The sequence below is a fragment of the Phocoena phocoena genome, chromosome 4 (genome assembly GCF_963924675.1).
Source record: "Phocoena phocoena chromosome 4, mPhoPho1.1, whole genome shotgun sequence".
Classification (NCBI taxonomy): Eukaryota; Metazoa; Chordata; class Mammalia; order Artiodactyla; family Phocoenidae; genus Phocoena; species Phocoena phocoena.
This window is the reverse complement of record NC_089222.1, coordinates 71,686,752-71,713,216: the sequence shown is the minus strand read 5'-3', so window position 1 is coordinate 71,713,216 and position 26,465 is coordinate 71,686,752.

Here is a 26,465-nt window from a genome sequence, read left to right as displayed (position 1 = left end):
TATCCCTCCCGCCCTTTCCCCTTTGGTAACCGTAACTTTGTTTTCTATGTCTGGGAGTCTATTTCTGTTTTGTAAATAAGATCAACCAAATAGACTTCCTGAAGGCACTTGCTGTCCGACAGAAATCAGAAATAGACTTCAGAAAAATAACCATCAAATCATTTGGGAAGAAATAGAGAAGGTACACTTATTTTAGCAATAAGATGGTCTCTCCTGGGATGCATAACTGATTTGGTGGAAATGTTTCTGTTTTAAATAAAGTCCACTTGAGTATTAGAATAACGGGGATTGATTTTCAGGGCCTTTTAGACTTTGGGACCTCACTGTTTTCTGAATGTGGACTGTCAGGACTCCATCCCTTTGCACATGTTGTTGTTTATACCCGGAGTGGCTTCCACCTTCCTCTTTCCGACAAATTTCCTACCCGCCTGGTAGGGTGCAGCTCCCTCCTCGGTGAAGCCTGTGGACGTTCCTGATGCCCCCACTCCCCTCGCTATGCACAGAGACGGTTGCCTTCCATTCTGGGTGCTCGCAGCCCTTCTTTGTATCCCTATCTGCATATTGAAAACTTCTGCCCCGGGGAGACTGATACGGCAGGAGAGCAGGGGTTTTGTCTTGTTCATTTCATTTTCCTTTTTGTAGGCCTTACACAGCTCATAGTGGCACAAGTCTGATGGGTGGATAAATTGGTAAATTGCTTTAAGGAATATGTCTTTGACTTGGTTATTTTGAATTTTTGTTAACAAATTGCCTACTAGCATTCGGGGGCATACGCAGTCAGCATTGAAATGATATAGGGCTGCTATGTGCAGATATGAACTTTGAAGAAGACAAAGACTTCCAGGTGGAAATATAGCGCAAATGAGTCAGAGCGCCCTCGGAGATCAAAAGGAGATTGCAGCCCTGTTATCCCATGTTCTTAGTCATTCCCTGTATTTACTGAGCACTCAGTGTGTCTACACAGCATGCTAGGGGCTTTACAGAGACTACCACAAAATCCCTTTAAGGTCCTAGTATGGTCATTTTACAGATGAGAAAACTGAGGCACAGAGATCAAGTAAGTTGCCCCAGGTCACCTACCTGGTGACGGAGGCAAGTGTTAGCCTGAGGTGGCTGACTCCAGAGCCCAGCTCACCACCTCTAAAGGGTCACAGAAGCTTTGTCCCAGGTGTGCATTGGCTGTAACTGAGGGTCTGTGGCACACTAGTTCCTGCCCCCAGTGCTTCCAGTGCATGAAGGAAAGCGATCGGGTCTCCATCCTCGAAGTTCTGTAGGGAGGGGTGGAGGTGGGAGCTCAGACAAGCACACAAGTTACTATAATGCAGGATGAAACAACAGTGTCATCAAGAAGCAGGACATGCTATGGAGGATGGTTCAGGAAGGGATCTTATAGCAGATGAGTCTTGAAGGATGGGGAGGATATCAACAGATCATTGGAGAGGGATCCAGATAGAGGCTAGAACCAGTGGGGAGATGGGGGGCAGGTACCAGCCAAGGGAAAGGAGGCTGGGAGGTGAGGCGGGGCCAGCTCATGAAGGGTCCAGCTATCTGCCTGGAGGATGCAGCCAACCTGGTAAGCACTGACAGGGGCTAGTTTAAATGATCAGGAAGAACCTGCAGTCCAGGTGGTTGAAGCTGAGCCTAGTGGGGCTGAAGCTCTAACTACTAGCTTCATGTCTCTGTTAACTGAGTTCCAAAACTTGTCCCTCCTTTCTGAGGTTTCTGTCTTCACTGTCGGTTTCTAACAGTCCTCTGCTCCGCCTCCCACATCCCCTACTCACCGTCCCCCCCCCCGGCCCCATTATATCCTAATTTTGATTTGAGAGTTCTCAGTACTCTTCATAGATTTGCAGATGGTTACTAACTTGCTGGGAACCTCCCTGTCCCAGCTCTGTGATCACCCTCTCATTCATCCTAGCTGCTCCTCTGTGCCCCCAGTAGCACTCAGCCATGGAGCTCCACATTTTAAATATCACACAGATGGTCCTTCTGGCCTCTCAGCCTATGTAAACATTATTAAAATCCCATTGTCCATAAACTGAGTAGACTCACTCATGAGAATCCACTTAATGTCTTTAGAATGAAGCACAGTTCAAAAGTTCAACCTACAAGGTGTTTGTGGGAAGAGGCTCAAGTCTACTATTCCTGTGGCAGGTCACCCTCCACCTCTGCCCAAATGTGTCCAGTGGTCATGTCCACCGTCTTTGGCACCTTTCTTCCTTCCCAGTGTCACTAGCTGGGACGGGTTCAAACCCACTGGAGAAGCTGAGGCCACACCTCAGGAATTCGGTACCCCTACTTCTCCTCTCGGTCCTGTGGCTTCTGCTCACTCATGCCTTCCACTTCCTGTGGTTTAGGGAGATTGTACAACAATCCAAACATTCTTTGAAGGGGGTGACTTGCTTATTCATCTTTGAATCCACTCAGCGTCGTGCCCGACACACAGGAGTTATTCAGTAAGTGTTTATTGACTTGCTTCTTTCCAGTCCACCAGATTTCATGCCCTTGACTCCATTCCCCTGAACTCCTCTGCTTGTCTGACCCACAGGAGTGGACTCGGGCATCCTGGCTCCCATCACTTGGCTTTGTAGGACTTGTTTCCCAACGTAATCATTAGCTTAGCTCCATTCTGAACCTCCTCCCACTTTTCATGCCCCTCTAAAGCTTAAAGCCTACAACTTGATTTTCAAAATAGAGACAGTGGGCTTTAAAATACTTTTTGAACTCCAAAGTGCTGTGCAAATGTAGAGAATACAATCAAAATGATGAGATTTCTATGAAGGATCGTAATGGTTAAGATTAGAGGTAGGATGCTGGGATAAAGGAGCAACTTTAAAACAAACAGACAAGGTAAATGACCACGAATTGAGTTTAGTAACCTTGGGGGAGTAATTCTCTTCTGGCTTAACAAATACTGATGAGGTACATCTTGTATATTTTTAGTTGGAAAGCAAAATGAATTTCTTTCAGCAGTATATTTATGATTTCATTTCATCTACTTTCAAAAACTATTTGAGAAACATACAATAAGTTAACAGACAGGCAAGGAGAAAGAATTTATCTATTGGCTCCAGCTTTAAAACTCTGTGACCACTCTTCCTCTCTGTCTCTCCATTTATAAAATGGACGGGGAGGGGAGGGTTGGAACAGATAACCTGTAAAGTCCTTCCTGGCACTGATAGACTATGGCTTATTGAGAAAACCAAGCCATTCTCTTTGGTTCCTTACAGGGCTGAGTTCACTTTCCGTGCGAACTCTCTCCCTGGCACACATCTCATTATTTGCCATTCTTTGTTAAGTGTAGTTTTCTCTGACTAGACCATGAGCCCTCCCAGGTCAGCACTGTGTCTTGTCCAGTTTCGTGCCATCCTGACTCAGGGCCTGGCACATAACAGACGCTCAGTGAATGTTGTCAAATGAAGAGGTCCGAGGTGCTGACGACATCTCTGTCCTCAGGTGATTGAAAGGCTGGGCTGAGGAATGAAACTGAACACTCATATACTTAGAAAGGACTTCTACCGGGAGAAAAAGATTTCAAACAGTCTGTCTGAAAACGTTCTTCAGGGGTCCTTTCCCATGCCAGATGAGGCTGGTGAATAAGGTAAAGCTAAATGGGTGGCACGTCTCTATTGGTCACAGTATTTTCAGTTTGTATTGGTTTTCTGACTTCTTCTCAATTTAGCTGGTGTCTGGCCATCTCTGATCCCTGACAGAATTTTAACATCATAAGCATCTTCACAGGCTGATGGAGAAGAACCTACCCTGTACTCCTAGCCACTCGTTCAGGAGTGCCTGGGGTGTTGTTGCTGGGTGCTTCATTATCTCATCTGAGCTAAGGTGTTGTCAAGACATCATTTCTTAAGTGGAAAACTCAGTCATTCACCCAGATGTTTTGTCTTTGAGGGGTAGAAACGCTGACCTTTGGTAACATAAAGTCCTTATCATGGAGTCCATTAATTTGAAGGCGTCAAATAATATATAAAATGATGAGACTGTACAAAGACTGCTGAGCTAGAGGACGGGATTGAATGATTTCTTTCCCATCAGAACGACTGCCATGGTCTTAGCTTGGTCACTGTTTTTTGTTTGTTTGTTTTGTTTTCTTTAGGACAGCTTACATTACTGTTAGATTTACTTTCCCTTGTAAAAAATTATTTTCATTAATAGGGTCATCCAAATGGGAAACATTGAGAGAGGATGCTGCAGTTGGGCAACAGTTAGCATGACAGCTCATGCATCGGAGTCCTGGGTCTCATCTCCTTCGGGCCTGGAAAGGATCCTCGACAGCACAGGGTCCAAGATGTGTTGGCTGCTGGAGTCCTCGCCAAGGAAGTTCAATTCCTGAACAGATTCAGTGGGCAGAACGTTCTCTGTAAACCTAAGTCAAGAGTCTGGAAAACGGCCGGACAAGTACTACATCTTGCTTGACTGAGCAGATAGAATGAGAAGAAAAAATAAATAAAGAGAAGATGAGGATTGAAGCAATTCGAAAAGTAAAATTCAGAGGTAGAGAAATAGAAAGAGGGGAAATATTTTACTGGTCTAAAATTGAAGAAATGTAGACTTGAGTATATAGGGACTTGTGCCAATGAGTTCAGTCCTCTGGTTATATCAACAGGGGAGCTGAGGCTCAGAGAAGGGTCAGGACTGCCCGAGATCACACAGCTAGTTAAAGACGTACCTGAAATTGGAATCCAGGTCTCCTGGCTCCAGGGCTGGTAACAGGACACCGTAAAGTTAGCCAAAACTTATTTTATTAAGATCATCTATGTTTATTTAATAAAGACAGAGAGTCAGGGAAGACAAAACAATTTAATTAGTTATGATTCACCAATTGGCCTTCAATTCCTTCTCCCCTTTTTTTTTTCTGAAGAGTGTTTATTAAGGTTCAACTGGCCTCCCATTCTCTCTGAAACTTTGAGTCTTGCAAGAGGAAGAAACTCTAATCTTCTACTTTGTCTCAAGAGGAACCTATAAAAACACCTACTTGAGGTCTCACCACAGCAGCTCCTCAGAGAGTAAGATCTTATCCAAATCTGCTTTTCTTTTGAAGCCTTTTTTCCCAGTCTTTAAACATAAGACAATTCAAACATTCCTTGGGTAGCATATGCCTCTTTAATTGACTGGGTGGCGGATAATATTTTTGAAGAATTGACTGCTATATTCTTATTCCCCTCCAGTCTCCATCTCCAGCAGACGTATGAACGGCTGAGATTTCCTTCTGCCCCAGGCCCTTCCTCTCTGGTCCAAACAGCTGGGGCCTAATCCCATCACTCACTGCTTTCAGGAAGGGTGTCTCAGACAAATGCAAAGAGCCACGCATCAATTCCTGCTTGTCACTAGGGAAAAGCAAGGGACAAAAATGGAAGAGTAACCAGGGTCAGCTTATGAGGACTTTAAATGCTGAATGAAAGAGTGTTTTCTTGATCCTATAGGACTGGGATGGCCAGAGGAAGTCTTTAAAGTGGGAACACCATGATCAGATTTAGTGTTTAGAATAGACTGTGGTCGCATAGTAGATAGGGGTAGCAGACAGAGTTAGCAGTAGGGAGGCCAATAGCAATCTGTTGTAGAGGTAACTGCAGAGGGAGAGGTGCTGATGGCTTGACCTGGGGCAGTTTCAATAAGGATAAAAGGGAGATGGATTCAATAGGAAAAAAAATAGAAGGGAGGATTGGAAGGACCTGGCTATGCTGTGTAGAGAGTGCAGGCATCTGTGAGGCCGGGGAGAGGAAATGAGGGAGGGAAGTTGAGGACAATGAGAATTCTGGCCTGGGGGCTACAGCATATCCAGGGGAATATGGGGGGCAGAGGGATGCGGTAGGATGTGGTGCAGGGGTTGGGGGTAGGGTGAGAAGGAATGGCAAGTTCAGCTGTGGCGCATTTAAGGAGTTTGTGGGATATGCAGGTGGACAAGCCCTGTGGGGAGTTGGAAACCCAGGTCTGGGGTCAGGTGGGCCCACAGCCAAACATGTGGACTCGCAAAACCAGATGGTGATGGAAGCTGAAGGCAGGAGGTGCCGATGAGTTTATGCCTAAATGAACATCCAACGCCTTAACCATAGGGTCTGCGTCCTATGTGCTGTCAGTGTATTAATCTTTCTAAAGCACCACTCAGACCCAGTTGCCCTACCTCTACTTGCAAATACTCCTACATTTCTTATAAATTCAACTGTCTTTTTTTTTTTTTTTTTTTTTTGCAGTACGTGGGCCTCTCACTGTTGTGGCCTCTCCCGTTGCGGAGCACAGGCTCCGGACGCGCAGGCTCAGCGGCCATGGCTCACGGGCCCAGCCGCTCCGTGGCATGTGGGATCCTCCTGGACCGGGGCACGAACCCGCATCCCCTGCATCGGCAGGCGGACTCTCAACCACTGCGCCACCAGGGAAGCCCCCATTGTCTTTTAACTGAGATCACACACCTGGTCTCAGGACTTCATGAAGCTCAGGTTCTTTATGTCTCATCACAGCAAGAATTCAGTGAGAAACAAAATGATAGGTAAGAAGTGGATTTATTTAGAGAGATAACACATTCCATAGACAGAATGTTGTCCATCTCAAAAGGCGAGAACGGCTCTGGGAGAAACACACTCCACAGACAGAGTGTGGGCCATCTCAGAAGGCGAGAGGCCCAGAATACGGGGTGGTTAGTTTTTATGGGCTGAGTAATTTCATAGGCTAATGAGTGGGAGGATTATTCCAACTATTTTGGAGAAGGGGTGGGGATTTCCAGGAATTGGGCCACCACCCACTTTTTGGCCTTTTATGGTTGGCTTCAGAACTGTCCTGGCACCTCTGGGTGTGTCACTTAACATATGCTAATACATTACAATCTGTGTATAATGAGGCTCCAGGTCTACTGGAAGTTGAATCTTCCACAGTCTTGGACCTAGTTGGTTCTAACCAGTTTCTGTCACGTCTTCAAGGGCTATGTCATTCTTTAAAGGTTATGCCCTGCCCCCTTCCCTCCTGTTTCAAAGGGATTTGGGGTGAGAGAACCAGGCCTGGAGGGACCACTGAGACAGAAGAGGAATCAGCCTCCAGGGATAAGGCAGTCTCTGCTCTGGTGGGCACGGGTGCTGGCAGCCAGAGCGGTTCTGCAGACCACCCCGTCTCCATCCCACCACATTGTGGGTGTCGAGGGGCCCCAACCGCTGTCCTTCCTGTTGGACCACTGCCATGGACGGTCAGGAAGCACTCCTGTCAATGCCCAGAGGGTCTGCATAGTCCTATCTGGCTTGCCTATGTGGACAACTCCCTTTCCGACTGCGCCAGGATGAAGGGTGGCATCTCAGGTGTCCAGAGGACTGCCAGTGAACTTCTCTTCACCACATCTACACTTCTGTGAGATTACATGGAAATAGCTCAAAATTTCCCTCTTGCAGAAAGAGATATACTCCTGTTACATATACTTTTCTACTGGCATCCGATGATGATCGCCCTTGTGTTGTAGATATTTCTTACTGCTGGATGTCTTCTGTTTGCCTCTCCAGATACACTCTTTGCTCTTGTCCACTCTGCTCTCTTCCCCAGAGCCTGGTCAGTGTGGGCTGTAGGGCTTTGGACTTCCTGTTGGGTTCAGCCAGTGGGGAGCCTGGCAGGAGATTAGAAGGATGGGAAGAGTGAGGTCAGGGCATTTATTCCCCCAGCTGTGCTTTCAAGGGAGCCCTTCCTGAACTCTTCTCTCCTGAGTTCCTGCAACCTCTCCTTCTTCTTGTCCTTTCCAGTAGGCATGGGTAACAATTTCTCTGTTACCAGGCACCTCAGGATATCACAGTTATTTCTTGTTTCCCTATGCCCTGCCTATATCTTCCTAACTAGTGCCTTCGTTAAGCTTCCTTGAATTATCCTAATTTGGTTGTGACATCTGTTTTCTGCTGGAACACTCCTGCAGATTATGTTTTCCAAAGATGGTTAAAACAACATCTCCCATTCCGCATGTTCTTCTTATCTTATAATATGACTTTGACAACTCTCCCTTGAGAGGAAATGACACTGTGACTTCTGAACTACTCGTAAAAGACGATACAGCTTCTGCCTGAGTCTCTTGGGAAACTTACCTTTGGAGCCGAGAGCTGTCATGTAAACAGTTTATCCTAAGGCTGCCATGCTGTGAGGAAGCCCAAGCTGGCCCACTCGGAGAGATAACATGGAGAGGCCCTGAAACTATATGAAAAGGGATGCCTGGCCAGCCCCCAGCTGCTTCAGCAAACCCTATCTGGCTGCAACTACAGGAGACACCCCTTCCAGAATCGCCCAGCTGAGCCCTTCCTGAATTCCTGTCCCATACATACTACGAAAGATACTGAAATGATTGTTGTTTTAAGCTGCTAAAATTGGAGTGAATCGTTAATGCAACAATTGATTACTAGAGCACACCCTGACGGATGTGGTATACAAACAGCTCTCCCTTCTGAGCTGTGAGTTTCCTGTGGTGAAGGGATCATGCCTTATTATCTTCCCTAGAGCTGCTATCACACAACAGTCCATTCATGAATATTTGTGAATGGGTCCAAAAGGTGTAACCGATTTGAGTTTTGGTCCTCAAGGAAGATTTGCGCATTCTGCTCGCTTGGGAAATAAGAAATGGAGACCGTTGCATTGTTGACCTCATAAAGGCAGACTGTGGGTTCTGCTTCTTTTGCTTACAAATAGGCCTCTTTGAACCCCAGTGACCAGGAGCAGATATACCTCAGATTTAAGATGTACTTTGAAAATAATATTTGCCTTAAGAAGTAGAACACTAATTGTGCCAAAATGAGATCGTGGACTTTCCCAAAGACTTATCTAAGGCCCCACACTAAGGGTGGCCTCCCTGTTTTCTCTCCTTTGTGTGTATGTGTGTATTTTGTCAGTTCAAGGCCAGAAAGCAAACGGTCCTAAACCGGGAAATGGAGTTAAATGTGGGGAAAGAGGCCACTGCTTGGATAACATTCCTGAGATGATGGGTTTGAAAAGTGGGAGTGCCAGAAATTTCCTGGAAAGTTTATTTTTGCTGAGTTTTAAGCCTGACTTCAGACCATTAGAGCTCTTGGATAATGCCAGTTTGTTGAAACATGCAGAAAGCCAACCGTCCCTAGAAATGAGGTTCTCTCCTGCCAGCTAGAGTTTTGTGGTCTGGCTCGCCTCTGTGCTTGAGTTAAGCCAGACCTTAACTTTCAAAGCAAATTGTCAGGAAAGGTCAGAGGGATGCTGTGCTACCAGTAGGGCTGATAGGAGTGCATCCAGACCACTGCTTCTCCCAGGGAGCTTGTGAAAACAGATTCAGACTCAGGTGGTCTGCCTCTCCACTGACTAGGTTTTGAGAAGCAGCTTTATAGAGGGCGTGGCTGACTACGGGAGGGCCCCATCTGACCCACCTCCATCGGGCAGTCCTTCCACTGGGGTTCAAAGTTTTTTTTTTTTATTTCAAGAATCTTCTAGTAAAACGAAAATGCCCTTGGGTTGGGATGGGGTGCAGAAAGGGTCTCCACCTGAATCTGGGCAGGAAATATGTCATTGCTATTTAAAATAAAATTCATCATAACAACAACTCAATTTATTGAAATTTACCCTTTGCTGGGCTCTGGGCTGAGGGCTTTGTGTGTTGTGTTGACTCACTTAATCCTTGTGATCCCCTGGTGAGGCGGGTCCTAGTGTGCCCCTCTTACACACGAGGAAACTGAGGCACAGAAAAATTAAGTTCCTTGTCCAGTTTTCAAACAGGTGGTACGGAAAACACTGAGATGGGCCATCAGACCTCAGAGTCCCAGGTCCGGGGCAGGAAGACACGGGAGGCTCCTGTACATAGCAGAAGGGTCAGATCCTGGAGGAGGATAGGGGAGAGTGGGATGAGTCAGCCTTGCTAACCTCTTAGTATTTCCAGGGACAGCATGGCTACATATTTGCCTGAAAGTGGTATTGTTTTGTCCACATTAAACCATTCATCCATATCTTTATTTAGCATTTGCCAAGCATGCATTGATGTGTTAGACCTTGCACTAGGCATTAGGGTAACACGCTGAATAAGCCACATCCCTGCCTTCAACAAGTGCAGAGTTTCCTCGAGGAGGGTGACCTGCAGCAGTGCCAGGAGGACAGCAACAGAAACACACGCAACCACAGGCTGCTAATCTTCACTGCCATTTTCATGACCCTGGAGCAAACTCTTTCAAATGCTGAAGTTACAAAGTCTCTGCCCCCAAACACTTAAGCCCCTCAAGGATTTAGCTGGTGCGCTGGTGGCATCTCAGTTGGCACCCTTTGCATATTCCCGCCTCTCTGTCTTTGTTTATGCTGCATCCTCCTTCTAAAGAACCTTTTGACCCCTTCCCCCTTGTCTAAATCCTACCCAAGGGACAGGCCACTTCCTCCACGAAAACTGGACAGATCCCCCCAGCAACACACATCGTGCAGTTGTCCCAGTTTGCCTGGTTTGGGGTGGGGGCATGGCGGGGATGGGGAACGAAAGCATTTCCTGGTGGATTGCGTTTCTGTTGCCACGTAACAGATCACCACAAACTTAGCTGCTTAGAACAGCACCCATATTGGCTTACAGCTCCATGGGTAGAAGCCCAGGCATGGCATGGCATGGCTGGGTTCTCTGCTCGGAGTCTCAAAGGCTGAAATTCAGGTGTCCACCAGGCTGAGTTCTCATCTGGAGGCTCTGGGTAAAAGTCCATTTTCAAAGCTCATGCAGATTGCTGGAAGAACTCAGTTTCTTGCAGCGCAGGGCTGAGATCACCACTTCCTTGCCAGTCATCAGCTGGAGGCCACTCAGCTCCTAGAGGTTATTCATATTCCTTGCCTTGTGATCCCCTCCGTCTTCAGAGCCTCATTGGATCCTCTTGTAATTCAAATCTTTCTGAATTCATCTCTGACCTCCAGACCTGGATTTAAAGGGCTCCTTTGATAAGGTCAGGCCCGCCCAGCTAATCTCCCTATCTTAAAGTCAATTTATTTACACCTGCAAAATCCCCTCATAGCAATACCTAAATTTAATGTTTGATTGACTAACTGGGTGAGGCTGTGTGTACAGCAGGGGCTTGGAATTTGGGGAGTCCTCCTAGAATTCTGCCTATTACATCTGGGATGAAAGCCTGGGATGGCTGGTCACTCTGTTAGCAAATTTAGAAAGGGCCAGACATTGGTTATTCATCTCTCTACCTCACTTCTGACCCTACTCCACCGCTCTGTACATGACAGGTTCTTTCTTGGTAAGATGCACTGCTGTGGGTGACAAGGCAGCTGACCTCAGTGACATGTAGCATTAGGACAACAGGGCCTAGTGGCTGAGACTGTGAGCACTGAGTCAGACAAACCTGGATTCAAATTCTACCTTACCAGCTTTTGTGATCTTTCACTAGACACCCAAACTCTCTGAGTCTCATATATTTTTTTCTTCTATAAAATAGATATTGCTACTATACGGTCCTAATAACGTTGCTATGAGGATTAAATGAAATCATGTACATTAAGCATTGGACTCAAGGCCTGGTATATAGTAAGTGCCCAGTGAAACCAGTTAGTATTGGTATTACCATACCAGAGCCAGTTAAATGCTAGCAACCAGACATTGCTTGTGGTGTCTCTGGGCAAGATGCAGAGGGAAGGGCTGACCATTCACAGTCCTCCAGTGCTTGGAAAAATATTAGAAGGAAAACCCAATAGAAAGGTTTTCCTGCAGTGATGTCCTGGCCAGCCTAGGTAACTGAGCTCTACTCTGAAAATTCCTCTGGTAACTTAGTGCAAGAAACACATCTTCCTTCAATTTAAAACTTTTGGGTGGTACAGCAGTACAGATGTTAAATATTTGGTGTGTATGGCTCCAGAGGGTAGGGGGGTGGGTCGGTAATTCTGAATCCTTTGAACATCTTAGCGGCCTCTCTGGATGAAAGGTGCATATGTTGAATGTGGCAGTATATGAAATTAAAAGAAAATAATTTTCTGCTCAAACAGCTGTGGGGTCTCTGCAGACCAGAGGGATGTCTCAAAGCAGTTAGTGGACCCTAGGGCACAGGGCCCTTTGGAAAACATCTGGAAACGACACATCTAACTCCAACACAGCCTATCAAGGATAAAGTTGTTTACGGAGGAATTCCTCAGTTTCAGGGCAATTCCTTGCAAAAAAGAAGGCCTTCTAGGGCAGACTTGTGCCACGAAGAAGAGTGTGCTAAAGGGGATCTATTGTTTTAATTAAACTAATTTCAGCTTTGAATGGTTCTTTACAAATCAACACACAGACACAAACAAAAGACACGCAGACGTTCCCTTTCCCTCTCCCTACTCCTAAAGCACACAGCTTGGGCTTTAAAGGGGGACTTACTTCCTTTGTCCTGGAGCCAGCAAACCAGGTGGTCACACCATATCAGCAAACCAATAACAATGACAGACATTACAATTTTCTACTTCGCTGCCATAAACAAACACTGAGCAATGGGGCAGAGACGGCCTGGGCCATCAGCAATGCGGATAGAAAAGGAAGACAAACAGTGTTGGGTCCCAAGATTTAGAGGAGGCCTCAGGCATCTCCAGAGCTAAAAAAAAAAAAAAAAGAAAAAGAAAAAGAAAAAAGCCTCCTCCCTTCTTCCTACACAAATGTTCCAAGGAAGGATCCCTTAATACCTAAGCTTAGTGGAGCTTAGTGAACTGTAACAGGCCCAAACAGGGGCCGCTGTGACCTCCGCAATCAATCACTTTCAAGAGAGAGATTTGCCTCCCTCTTTGACCCTCCTACACAACACATAGATTAGATTTAAGGAGTTGAAGTTGAAGGGAAATGTTTTTCAAAACTTGCCTTTTCCACTGTTTATTTATGTGGATCGGATTTCCCATGATGAGCATTATTTTTTTTAATCTTCTTAAATCTGTGAGCTGTCCTGTCCTCTTTTTCCATACCCTTTGAAAGGAAGTTCCATCCCCAATGACTTTGATGTAATTTACAGTAGCCTTTTTCCGTGGTTGTCTCTGGACCGGAAGGGACGCAGAGATCATTTAAGTCCAGCGATTACCTAACATGGCTAGTTATCAGTACCAGCCTGGTGGCTCCAGGACCTGTGCAATCAGACTTAGGGGGTTGGCCCCGGAGGTGTGTTTAAGGGCCCCCGCCCCTTATCCCACCTTTGGTGAATCTGATATGGCTGCTTGGTGGATATATATCTGGGAACCACAGGACATGGGAATCTACTCCCACATCATCACCCTCAATGTGTAGATGTAAAGAGGTCATGGTCTGTTCAAGGTCATCTGATAAGTTAGGCGGGGTGGGGGGTGGGGGTTGGGGGGGGTGGGTCTCCTGAGTCCAAGACAAAGACTGGGACCTTTCGCCCGCAGCTGTATGTGTGCAATTCCGACTGCAGGGCTGAGGAATGGCCCCGCAGTGACAGGGAGTGGCAGCACGCTGGTATTACAGGGAAGCTGCCTCTCACGGCAGCCGCATTCACGTCACCAAAACCTCACTTGGAAGAGACTCAGTTCTTGCCCAACTCGCTCCATCTGGCTCAGCGTCCTCCAGCTCATTTCTCTTGTCTGGTGTGTTTGTCCAAGATTGGTCGTTATAGCTAAATTTGAGATTCAAGTAGCAATGATGTCATTACTGGGGAACTCGTTCTTTCCCCTTCCTCCTTCCCCCCCTTGCCTTCCTTCCTCCCTTCCTTCCTTCCTCCCTTCCTCTCTCTCTCTCTTTTTCAAAGAAGAGAAAGAAGTTATTATTATTTTTTTTTTTTTTTTAGTTTTTTGCCATACGCGGGCCTCTCACTGTTGTGGCCTCTCCCCTTGCGGAGCACAGGCTCCGGACACGCAGTCTCAGCGGCCATGGCTCACGGACCCAGCCGCTCCGCGGCATGTGGGATCTTCCCGGACCGGGGCACGAACCCATGTCCCCTGCATCGGCAGGCGGACTCTCAACCACTGCGCCACCAGGGAAGCCCAGCAGTTATTTTTTTTAGTCACTAATCCTTAGAATATTTGTCCCCATTGGAACTTCATGAGCATCTATAGAATTTAGCTGAGGCGTTGCGAAGCTGAGTGCAAGCACCGCTTCTGTGCCCAGGAGCCGTCTCCCTCCCTGTCCCTCTAGTCAGGGTACTTGTTGGGAGCATCTGTTGAGGGCAGCTCTGTGCCCTGGATTGAAGAAAAAAGTTTAATCTGGTTCACTCCTCTGTTTGTCACTGTAGTCTGTGGGGCCGGGGGATGCAGTTTTCAGCTCTAACATTCACAGGAAATAGTTTATGTATAATTTAGAAAACCAGTGACCTTAGTATCGTTGCTTCTTTCTCACCTTCTTTTTTTTTTCCCTTCTTTTTCTTTTCTCTCCTTTCTTCCTGTCAGCCTGTCTCTTCCCTTCATCCTCCACTGTTGTCACTTTTCTCTCCCTCCTCCTCCTCTTTCTCATCTCCTACCCTAGAGCTGGCAGCAGCAGAAGGAGGGGGGAGGGGAGGGAGAGAGGAGGGGGGAGGGGAGGGAGAGGGGAAGGGGGAGGAGGGAGAGGGGAGGGGGGAGGAGGGAGAGGGGAGGGGGGAGGAGGGAGAGGGGAGGGGGGAGGAGGGAGGGGGGAGGAGGGAGAGGGGAGGGGGAGGGGAGGGAGAGAGGAGAGGGGAGGGAAGAGGAAAGGAGAAGCAGAGACTGGTGAATGAACGAATACAAGAGTGTCATTGTGATGATCACAGCCCCGGTTAGGACACTGGAGTGAAGGTCTGGGATGGTGTGTTGCACAATTTGAACTTTTGAAGCAATGGGCTCTGCCAGGGAACTTCCTGGCATTCTGTTTGATGTGGGAAGCAAAGTAAAGGTTACAGTTCATTCTGAGAAGAGAGTGAATTTGATGGTCTCCATGCTGAATCGAAACTCTCTTCTCCCTCTGCCACCGCACAGTCTCAGAGATGGCTTTTTCTTCCTACACTGGATGGACCTCAGCTGCAGCTTGAGGGGTCTGAACATACCAGTAACAGCCAAAATGACACCCACTAACTTCTACTCCAAACCAATTTCTTCTCCACTAACTTTTTAAAAGCACCACAATTTTGTAAACTGGGAGCCCTCCCACCTTCAGTGTGACTGCTCGGCCATATTGCAGATGGAAGCAGAAGAAAAAACTCTGTAAGATATCTTGTTTTTATTGAAACTTTTCATATTTTATACCTCATGAATGCTTTGCATTAATTTTTATTTTAAAAATATGGAATAAAAATGGTATTTATCTTGATTACTGAATTTTTTTTTACTCTTCCTTCAATTTTGTGCACTGATCTCAACTTCGCCTAAACCCCGCCCAACTCTCTGAGGCAATTTAGTTGGTGACCAAGTCCTAAATCCTGCTAATTCCACCTTACAACTTTTTCTGAGGGTCTCTCTGTCTCTGTCTCTCTGTCCCTCTCTCAATTCCGCTGCCACCACTCCATATGAAGCCACCACTCTTGTCTCCAGGATACATCAACAGCCTCCTAACTTGTCTTCCTGCTTCATCCACCCCCGTTCCCTAACAATCCTTTGTCCCCAGTGACTCCAGGGTGACTTTCTAAAACACAAAGCCTCAACTTGACATTTTCCAGGGTCTCCCTACTGCCAACCAACTAGAACCCATCCTTAGCTCGACATTGCAAGTCCTCCAGTGTTTGGCCCCAACCTTCCCTCTGTCTTTACTTTTACTAATGTATGAAACCATTGGTTCGCTTTTGCTTGGTTAGGGAGTATGGAAACTAGGTGTAGAGAAAGTATTGGGTTGGCCCAAAAGTTCGTTTGGCTTTTTCCATAACATCTTACAGAAAAACCTGAACGAACTTTTGGGCCAACCCAATATAACAATAGATCTCTTGAGAGAATAGGTATTTGTGAAAAAGTAGGTCAGTGATCAAGGAAGTTTGGAACTGGTTTCCTATTTCCCCTCCTTGGTGATTCAAAATAATTATTAGCATAATAAAACCTCTGAGTAGGTAAAGAAACTCTTACCATAATGCAACATTCTCCTAATATTTGTCCATTGAATCTCATCTTAAAATTCAGATTAACCTTTTAAGGGATATGTTTTGCAGAACAGTTTGAGAAGCGTCAGTCGAATAGTGAAAGCCTTTTGGACAATCAAGCTAAAAACCAAGGTTCTAGGGTTGCTACTGGTGTTCGTTCACTGATCTCCTTGTTCATGTTACACACAATGCACTCTGAGGAAACCAAATGAATATAACATTAAGTTTTTGTCCCCAGGAGTTCACTGGGAAAATTACAAACCAATATGGTAGGAGAAGTCATAGTGGTAGGGACAAAATAAAGAAATTGTGCTGGGGGACCTTTGAAGAAGAGAGATATTTGAAAAAAAAAAAAAAAAAAAAAAAAAAGAAGAGAGATATTTGAACTGGGTCTTTATTTTTAACTTGTGGACATATTTTTATTTTATTTTTAAAATCTTTTGGCCATGCCACACAGCATGTGGGATCATAGTTGCCCGACCAGGGATCGAACCCACGCCCCCTGCAGTGGAAGCACTGATTCTTAACCACTGGACCCCCGGGGAAGTCCCCTTGAACTGGGTCTTGAAAGAGTAAGAGTTTACGGCTGGAGAAAGTGAAGAGATACTTTCCTAAGAGAGGGACAGTGTATGTAAAGGGGAACAAAAGGACATTGCATATCTCAGAAATGGTGAACAGGACTTCCCTGGTGGCGCAGTGGTTAAGAATCCGCCTGCCAATGCAGGGGACACAGGTTTGAGCCCTGGTCTGGGAAGATCCCACATGCCGCGGAGCAACTAAGCCCATGAGCCACAACTACTGAGCCTGCGTGCCACGACTACTGAAGCCTGCGTGCCTAGAGCCCGTGCTCCACCACAAGAGAAGCCACCGCAATGAAAAGCCCGCGCACTGCAGCGAAGAGTAGCCCCTGCTCACTGCAACTAGAGAAAGCCTGCACACAGCAGCAAAGACCCGACGCAGCCAAAAATAAATTAAAAAAAAAAAAGAACTGGTGAACAGAGAACATGTGGTGGCATGAGGTCAGTGGTGGAGAAGAGTTTCTGGAGAGGACAAGTCCCAACTTTCACAATCAAGAGGGCACTGTGTGATGGCTCCCCCTTGAGCTGTGCAGTGCACAGCCTGCCTGCCTGAACATGGAGGCCCTGGAGCAGATGTTAGAGAGTCAGACAAGGTCATATCCTAGAGGGATGCTAGAGTTGAAACTTTAGTGAAAAGACAGCCATGGCCTAGCCAAGTAATATTGCTTTTTGTTTAACTTTAAATCTATACAATATATGATTATTTAATTTTAAAAATTTGAACAAAATATAAATTTAGAGTTAGAAACAAAAGCCCCGCCCTTCCTTTTCCCCTACCCTAACCACAATCTTACCCTGCTCACTCCACTCCCAGATGACACCTCTATCAACGGTTTGGCTATATCCTTCCAGAATACATACATGTATTAGTACATTTATGGATATGTTAGTAACGTTTTTACTTTAAGTGGGATCATACCCTGCATGTTGTTCCGCACCTTGATCTTCTCACCTAATGATGTATTATGAAGAGTTTCCAATGTCATTACAAGTAGAGATGCACCTTCTTCTTTTTCATGGCTGCCATGCTAGGTACTGTGGTTGGCCCCGCCCATCCACTCTGCCCCTTCCCCCTTGGGGAGGATCCTTGGCATTTGGGTGGGGTTGACCTCGTCCCTAGTTCTAGGGATGAGCGTGGTTGGTATCAGCCTCAGCAGTGAGCTCAGGATCACTCCAATCACGGGGAGGGGCAAGATGTTCCTGGGTGACCGCAGGAAGAGCAGACCCCTCTGTCCCTCTGTCTGAGCGGCTCCGTGTGCAGATGTCAGGGCCGGGAGGGCTACTGAAGTTTGTCGGCTCTGAGGGAAGCCAGCTGAGGATGAAGGTAATGCATGGAGGAGGGTGAGCTACGAGAATAACAGAAACACGGAATCCGAAACCTTCCCTCCGTGTGGACGTCTCCACTAAGTAAGCCAACGAACTGCTGCAGAGTTTAGGGCTGTTTGTTGGGGTCTTCATTGAAATAGCTGCACGGTATTCCCTGGATGAGCTACTACTTAACCAGGCTTCCGTTTTTGGCTATTAAGATGATTTCCGTTTTGTTTTTATTTGTTTGTTATTATAAATCAGACTGCAAGAAACATCTCTGCAGTGTTTCGTATATGTAAAATATGTTGTAGAAAAAAAATAACTGAAGTGGAATTGCTGGGCCGAAAAGTATGCATACTTTTACTTTGCTAGAAACTGTCAAATTATATTACACTTTCAAAAGGACAAACTACCACCAACAGAGTTTGGGAGTGCCGGGTGTGGTGGCGGTGATGAGATATTAAACATATTCAATGACATGTGCCCATCAGCACAGATGCTGGCCATCAGCGTGAAGTGTTGAAGCAGGGTCTTGGGGGTCCCAAGGGAGAGGATGGGGGACTGGGTGTGCAGGGCACACAGGGGGTTTGGGTCAGTAGCCATTTCCCAGCTCTTATGGAGATACTTGAGTTCATGGGTGTCTACCTATTCCTGCACCACTACAGGAAGATGGTTGAAAATGTCCTAGCTACGTTGTGATGTTGTGGTGTTTGGTGAGATGATAAGCTTTTCGTCATTGTTCTTTTTCAAAATTCTCTTGGCTACTTTCTTACATTGTCCCTCCCAGAGTTTGTGCAAAAAGCTCTGATTTCTAGATGGCCGATTTCATCCTCTGCTGGAGAAGGAATGTCCCATCCTTTCCGGAGGCAGATATTTGACCAGGCCTACCAGCCATTCATTGGGTCATTTTCGGATTTAACTAGTTAGAATCTAAAACAAAATGACAGGGCTTCCCTGGTGTCACAGTGGTTGAGAGTCCACCTGCCGATGCAGGGGTCGCGGGTTCGTGCCCCGGTCCAGGAAGATCCCACATGCTGCGGAGCGGCTAGGCCCGTGAGCCATGGCCGGGGAGCCTGTGCGTCCGGAGCCTGTGCTCCGCAACGGTAGAGGCCACAGCAGTGACAGGCCCGCATACCGCAAAATAAATAAATAAAACGACAGAAAGTGGAATAAAAGTCTCAGAGAATGCAGTCCTAGGGGAAGATGATGAATAGAAGAGAGACCTTTCAGCCTGCTGTGTCCCATTTTATAAATGAGGACCCTTGGATCTGGGGAGGTGAAGTGAGGTAGGGAAGGCCATGCTGAGAGTGGTTGGCGGATGGCGAAATGGCTGTGACCTTCAACCTGGAGCTGCACCCCTGCCCACCTACCCCAGGCTGGATGGCCTCTGGGTCCTGGCAGTTTTGTGGATGGGCACAGCCCTCTAGAGCCGCCAGGGCACATCTGTGCTAATGCTGCATGCTCCCTGCCTGCTCACACACCTAGCAGAGATGAGGTCTGAGTCCTTGCTAAATGTACCCAGGCCCTTCTGGAGACATTCTCTAGAAGAAGATCCCCCCCTTACCCTGCTGTATTTTCTTCATGCCTCTATCATCGCCTGGGGTATTATTTATTTATTTCTATTCACCATCTGTCATGCCCTCCCTCCCCCAGAACAGGAGCTCCACGAGGGCAGGGACTTGGTTTTGACCATATCCACATGCCTAGAACAATGCCTGGCACATCGGCTGCTCAGTAAATGTTTGCTGAGTGACTGGACGCTATGAATGACTCTCTTAGTTTGGTCTGGCCACTAAAACAGAACACCACCGACTGGGAGGCTAACAAACAAGTTTATTTCTCACAGTTATGGAGGCTGGAAGTTTGAGATCAAGGCACCAGCAGATCTGGTGTCTGGTGAGGGCTTGCTTCCTGGTTCATAGATGGTTGTTTTCTTACTGTATCCTCACATGGAGGAAGAGGCGAGGGCACACTCCCAGGTCCCTTTTATCAAGGCACTAATCCCATTCATGAGGGCTCCACCCTCATGACCTAATCACCTCCCAAAGGCCCCACCTCCTCATACCATCGCATTGGGCGTTAGGGATTCAATATGTGCATTTTGGAGGGACACAAACATCAGAACATATCAGTGACTGAGGAAGCTCTCGTAGGTTTGCAGCCTGTCTCTCCAGGGAGACGAGGGAGCTGACACCAGTCAGTGCTACTGCCCTGTTGGAGGTGTGAATCAGGCTGGGCATGTGGAGACAGATAGAGATTGAGGACACAGTCTCAGGTGTCTTGGTACCAGGGCACAAAGACCTCAACCAAATAACCTTAGGGAATTTAACAATTCTTTTTATCATTCACTGGATTTCTTTTCAAAACCTTCAAATGCTGAGGAGGAACAAAAATACGGAGATTGTTTATGATCTTTGGTCTTTTGTTTTTTTTAACCTTGAAGCTGAATGAACAAAAACAATGGAGCTCACCCCAGAAGAATGTTGAAAGCCTTGGTGTTTCACCCAAGTTCATTCGGCTGTTTAGAGGGGAAGGAGGAAATACATCATGGAGTGGTATTGACAGGTGTGGGTTTACTGAGTTCGGCCAAGTTCAGAGGATGTTTGACATGCATGGCTTGCCACCCTCTTCTCAGGACCAGGAAAAAAAGAACCACAAATATCTCATCACTTCACTGAGCCTTGGTCTCCTCACCTGTAAAATGGGGTAGCAAAGACCCACCTTGCAGTGTTTGAGGATCCAACAAGCTAGTGAGTATGAAGTGCCCTGTAAACCGTCAGATGTTGTACAAGTGCGTTATTGTTTTCATTGCGAAAGGATTGGAATTCTGCATGGTAAAGTTGGCATGCACAAATGGCAGGAAAATTTACTGAGATATCCACTTGGACTTGGTTCTTTACTGTATTCTTCCCCCTCTCATTCTAGGTAGATAATTAAGCCTTTGGGTTTCCTTGTTTCAGGACTCTTTGGGCTGTAGGATTGAAACGAGGAGTTCTTCAAGATCATTCTCTCCCCATTTCTGGCCTGACTTTAGAGAGGATTGTGCTAACGGGAGAAGGAGGCAGCAGGGGAGGCTGGGGAGAAGAAGGGGAGAGAAGGGGACGGGAGGGGAGAGTGGGCTGGATAGGTTCTCCCAGACCTAGAAGAGAAGTGGTTTGGGGTTCTGGGCCCTTATTCTCTTCTTGCCCAGGGCCCCAGGGTAGAGGCAGAGCCTCAGTGAGCCCAGGGTCCCCCATCTTCTGCAGAGGCCACAGCCCAGGAGTAGGTGAGCTGACAGCCTGTAGGGACCTTGGACTGTGAAGACGTCAATCACCAGAGGCCCTTACAGCTGCTCCACTTCTAAACCTTGGGCCCCTTCCATGGCCCCCAGGTGGATGGTCCCAATGCCACTTCCAGGATGAGCCCCATTCACTTATGACCGAATGGGTAAATTTCTCCACCAACCTAATGAACTGGATGCTCCTAATCAGAATTCATTTGTCTTTCGAAAAATCATAAGGCATTTCTTTCATGCCCATGTTTGTGGAATAAAACCTATCACCTGCTCCATATAGAGCACAATATCTAATAAATGCCCTTGGACAAAAATGTTACATAAATAGCAACACCTGAAAGACATATCCTGAAAGAAGCAGTAGAAATCAGGAAATCACTGTCTTATTTTTGCCTCTGGCACTAAAAATCTCTGTAACCTTAAGTCACTTTCTCCATCTGTGTCTCTATTTATTGGTTAAATGAAGGAACTGGACTAAATTCCCGGTCCATGTTACTACAAATTTAGACTGGATTTGGGAAACATGAAATAGTCATGAAACCATATTCTTTTTTTTTGGCTGTCTTGGATGTTTGTTGCCGCACGTGGGCTTTCTCTAGTTGTGGTGAGCGGGGGCTACTCTTCGTTGCGGTGCGAAGGCTCTAGGCACGTGGGCTTCAGTAGTGGCAGCACGCAGGCTTCAGTAGTTGTGGCTCATGGGCTCAGTGGTTGCGGGTTGCGGCCTCTAGAGCTCAGGCTCAGTAGTTGTGGCTCATGGGCTTAGTTGCTCCGCGGCATGTGGGATCTTCCTGGACCAGGGCTCGAACCCGTGTCCCCTGCATTGGCAGGCAGATTCTGAACCACTGCGCCACCAGGGAAGTCCCCCATGCAACCATATTCTTAACTAAAGATATAGTTTAGAAACTGCTCCAGTACTGTACTGTAAATTTCCACTTCAAAAATAATTGATTCTTGGAAAAAGAGAGTTTCTGCAATTGCAGAAGACATGCATAAATGTGACATTACCTGCTTAAGCAACACTTGTTCACACACTTATGGTGTCTCTGTTAGGACTTTGGTCTTCACGGTAATGTGTACTTGGGATTTTCATTTTAAAAAGAAAAGGGCCTTTGAAAAAAACCAATCCTTCCATAACGGGCTCATCTTTCACCAGGGCTGGAACAGTGTAAACATGACCACATGAGGCTCCATGTTTATGTTTTCTCAATGATTTCCAGATCGAATTTGCTGTGTTTACAAGATGGAGACACTTTTTCTAACCGCTGGCATTGCAAATTCAAACAGGGGCTGGGCGGGGGTGGGGGGTGATGGCCCAGCTGGGCCCTCTCTGCTTCCAGTTATCCTGCGTCTCTGACAATGTGTTCATGGATGCCCCGGCAGGACGCGCCTAGCTCAGCAGCTGCCTGTGGACACTGGCTTTCATACTTAAATTGAATCAGGATGCCAGGTTATTATTACTATTACTACTATGACTATTATTATTATTATTATTATAAACTTTATGGCCCAGGTCCAGAAGTAGGATCCTGACTACAGAATTATTCTTTTCTTTTTTTTCCGTGCTTGACAATTGCTTTACTTTTCCCTACGCCTCCCTCGGTTCTTACCTCCTCAAGACCTGGTGAATCTCATTTTGAAGTTTCTCTTAATTCCCTTGAATCATGAACAGTGTTAACCTGATGCCCAGAAGCCTCTGGGTGATCATGAGGTTTACCAGTCGTCTGTTGAGGTACCCTTCGTGTTCTGTAAAACTTCAAGCACGAAGTCCTTGAATGCTCTACCTTGAAAAAATACCATATCCCTTTAAAACAACCGTTTCACTTAAATCCCCTTGTACTAGATGTTTAATGCTTATAAGACATGGTACTTGGACCGTGGAGCTGGCGCCCTAACTGGCTATCCCAGCGTCCTAGTTGGGGCTCTGTCGGTGGGCAGTGAGGTGTCACTGTCTGCTGTTTATTTTTACACCGAGGCCACAGGGTGGAGAGCAAAGAGTGGACTTGCCTTCAAGAGCCTGATTCACAGCCCGGAGCTGATCCAGCAGCAGCTTGACTTGGGTGGAATCTGACTCTTCGAGGCCCAATTTCCTCTTCTGTCCTCTCGCCTCACAGAGATCAGCTCTGGTTCCATGGAACATGCCGGGCATGAAAGAATGTTGTAACTAAAACACCATAGGAGTAAAGCGTTCCGTGACCATCAGGCTCAAGGCTCTTGGGGAGGTGGCTAGGGATCAGGGATGCTGTCTATTGCTCTGCACCTGGGAATATTTGTAAAAACAAGTCTAAAAAATTTTAAAAAATCATTAACATCCCTGAAACTCAGACCTAAGTTTTCTTGGACTCCACCATCACTATAGCAAACTCCTTCCTTCCCTGGGCTTCCAGTTGTCCCTCTGTCAGCTGGAGGGATGGCCTTAGTGGTGTCTAAGGAGCCTTTAGCTCCAAAGTGCTGCAGCTCTGTTCCACGGCTCTCAGGCTGCTGTGTAGGGAGATGTGATGGGATTGGAGGAGAGAAAGGGGGAATCTCTAGTTATACCTCTATTGAAGATTTCTTGGGAAATAAATAAACAAATGAAAACTTTATTACCAGGGAACTCAGATCTAACTCAATTTTAGTGACCATCTTATTAGAGGTTTTGCTTTCACTCAAAATATGTATTCCTTGACCGCCGCCCACGACCAGACACACACCATACATAAGTGTGTGCATGATATACACGTTCTTATTTCTGCTTTCTTTCTTTCCTTTCTTCCTTTTTCCTTCCTCCCTCCCTCCCTCCCTCTTTCCCCTCCCCCTTCCTTCCTTGTTTAATTGCACGTGCCTTATGGCATAGCATTTTTTAATTTTTTGAAAATTGAATAAGTAAAAATATTACATTTTTAAAAGTGAAAAAAATGACATAAAGGAAGTAGACTGTGCGCCTTTGTGTTTTCAGCTCTGGAATCTTGTTCCTGCAACTCACAGCACAGGAAGCTCTGCAGGCTATTAATCAAATAACGCCTTGACCTGGATCTGGAGGTGTTTTTGTAGTGCTGGCTCTGATGTTGATTGCTGTGTGACCTTGGGACAGTCCCTTCCCCTCTCTGGACCACAGCTGCCTCATTCAGAAAATGAAGGAGTTGGACTAGATAGTCTGTAAGGTACCTTCCAGACTTAAAGCTCTCCATATAGGTGTCTCTCACTTTATAAAACCCAACATCTGAAACAATTAATAAATACAATCTACCCTCCCCAAGCACCTTTTTAATTATTACACAGGCCAATAAAGGTAAAATGGCTTGCATTATAAAAAAGAATTTTAAAAAATAGGTGCTTCATTTTAGAAATAATTTGATCTATGTGTAGCATTTCAAATTCTCTTATACCTGTAATTGATAAAAATTTATCTAGTTGGACATTTCAGAAATGGTTCTTTATCCCTAGCAGCTGAACCTGCCACATCCATCAGACAAATTCCCAAGAAACATGCCTATAATGTTCAGCTGGAATCTCTAATGGGTGTGATCAAATCAGGTTTAATGTTAGCTTTGGTAAACAGTTACTTTGAAAGCCTATGTTGCTTTCTCATTACCATTTTATTTCTACCATTAGGCACATTTAAAAGTATAGATCGCTACTAACATCTTTCAGAATGAAGGTTAACCCTCTCACCTCAGAGCTGATCCCCATTGCAAGTGAGGACATGGGGCATCATGGAAAGAGGAGGGAGCGTCGTGGTGTGACCTTGGGTAAGTTGCTTCCCTCTCTGGGCCTCAGTGCACTCATAGGTAAATGCCGGCTTGGTCTAGGTCACTCTGCAGGGCCCTTTGCCACTGATGTGCAAAGATGTTGTCATAATCTCGGCAGTTGCTGGGCTGTTGTGTGTAAGAAAGTTATCCGTTAAAACGTTTCTGATGGCTGTCCCCCTCGGTTTATGCTGGGGTACGGTGGGGTACAGCATCCTTCAGCTTTAGAAGAGAAAAATGGTTCTTCAGACCCAAGAAAACCACCGTAAAGGAGAGAAGTAGGGAGTCAGCAAAGGACTTCATGAACCATCCCCGTCTCCCTTGGCTCCCTCCCCACTTCAAGTGTCTCCTGGTTGAATTGCCCGGAGACCGGGTTTTCCTGTTCAGTCCTCCAAAGCCCAGGGGCAAGTCTGTGAGTAGGTACTCTCAGGGCCCCTGGGAGCAGGCGAAAAGGCTCAGCCTCCTTTAGATGCTTTAGGGAGGGGCGCTCAAACTTTTTAAGACACAGCAGTCCTTTTAAAAAATAAAATGTGAGGTGGAACCCAATATATAAAACAAATAAAAGTGGTGTTTCATTGGTATAAACCTATTTTCTATGTTCAAATGTGTGACATTAATTATCAACTCAACAAGAGGCTGTTTGTCTTGACTAACATAAAATCTTGAAATTGGAGAATGGGGTGCCAGTTGCTGTCTTATGAGCCTCTGCATTGGATAAATTTCTGCAATTTATTTTGTTACATCATGCCCGGGTTGCAAATGGGAAATTTTTCTGAGGGTGGCTTTGCTGTCAATTGACACTCCTCAAGTATGTAGAGGTAGCAACTTTTATTCTAAAGTCAGCCCTAAAATAAGTTATAGATTTCCGTTAGTGGTCGCCCATGTGTTAATATAGTATAATTCCATGTACTAATATGGTCTAATCCTTTCTTTAATTAAAAATAGTTCTAACTATATTATAAAAAGTATGCATTTGACTGTAATCCTTGTAAAACTTCTGAATTACTTAAGTGGAATGTCTTTGGGCAGCAGACATGGAGAAATCTGGAGGCTTAAGGCACCCCTGCTGGGAGATGTGGGTGACATATGTTCTCTGCCACACAGAGGCAGGGAAAAGGGCCCACGGTGACCCGCAAGGTGTTGATGTGTAAAGCCATGTTTTAAAGCCAGATTCTCAAGACTCGCTGGATCTAGTTACCTCCCTCTTGTGGATTTTCTGTTCCCTTGGTGGAGTCTTTCATAATGTTCCTGCCTCCCTCAGCAGGCTCCAGACCTCGCCTAGAAAGATGGTTGAGGCTACAGGTTAGAGGAAGTCCAGTCCTCCCCTGAGACCATCATGGAGGCGAGAGTGGTACCACTCCAAGGAGAAGGCGAGTCCTATGTGGAATGAGGTTCCCTGGAGCTGCCTTCCCCAGACCCCCATCTTGCTCCCTAGCTAGTCTCCTTCCAGTGCCAACTCTGGAGGTTCTGGACTTTATTTTTAGTAATAAAGCCCACATTTCCTTGCCAAGTTGTATATGAGGCACTGGGGCACACGGAGATGAATAGGCTCAGGCCAGGCCCCCAGCAGCTAACAGTCAACAGAAATGTGAGCTCCTGGGCCGTTTCACCTGAAAGAGAAGCTGGGTTCGTGGTGTTCTTCAAA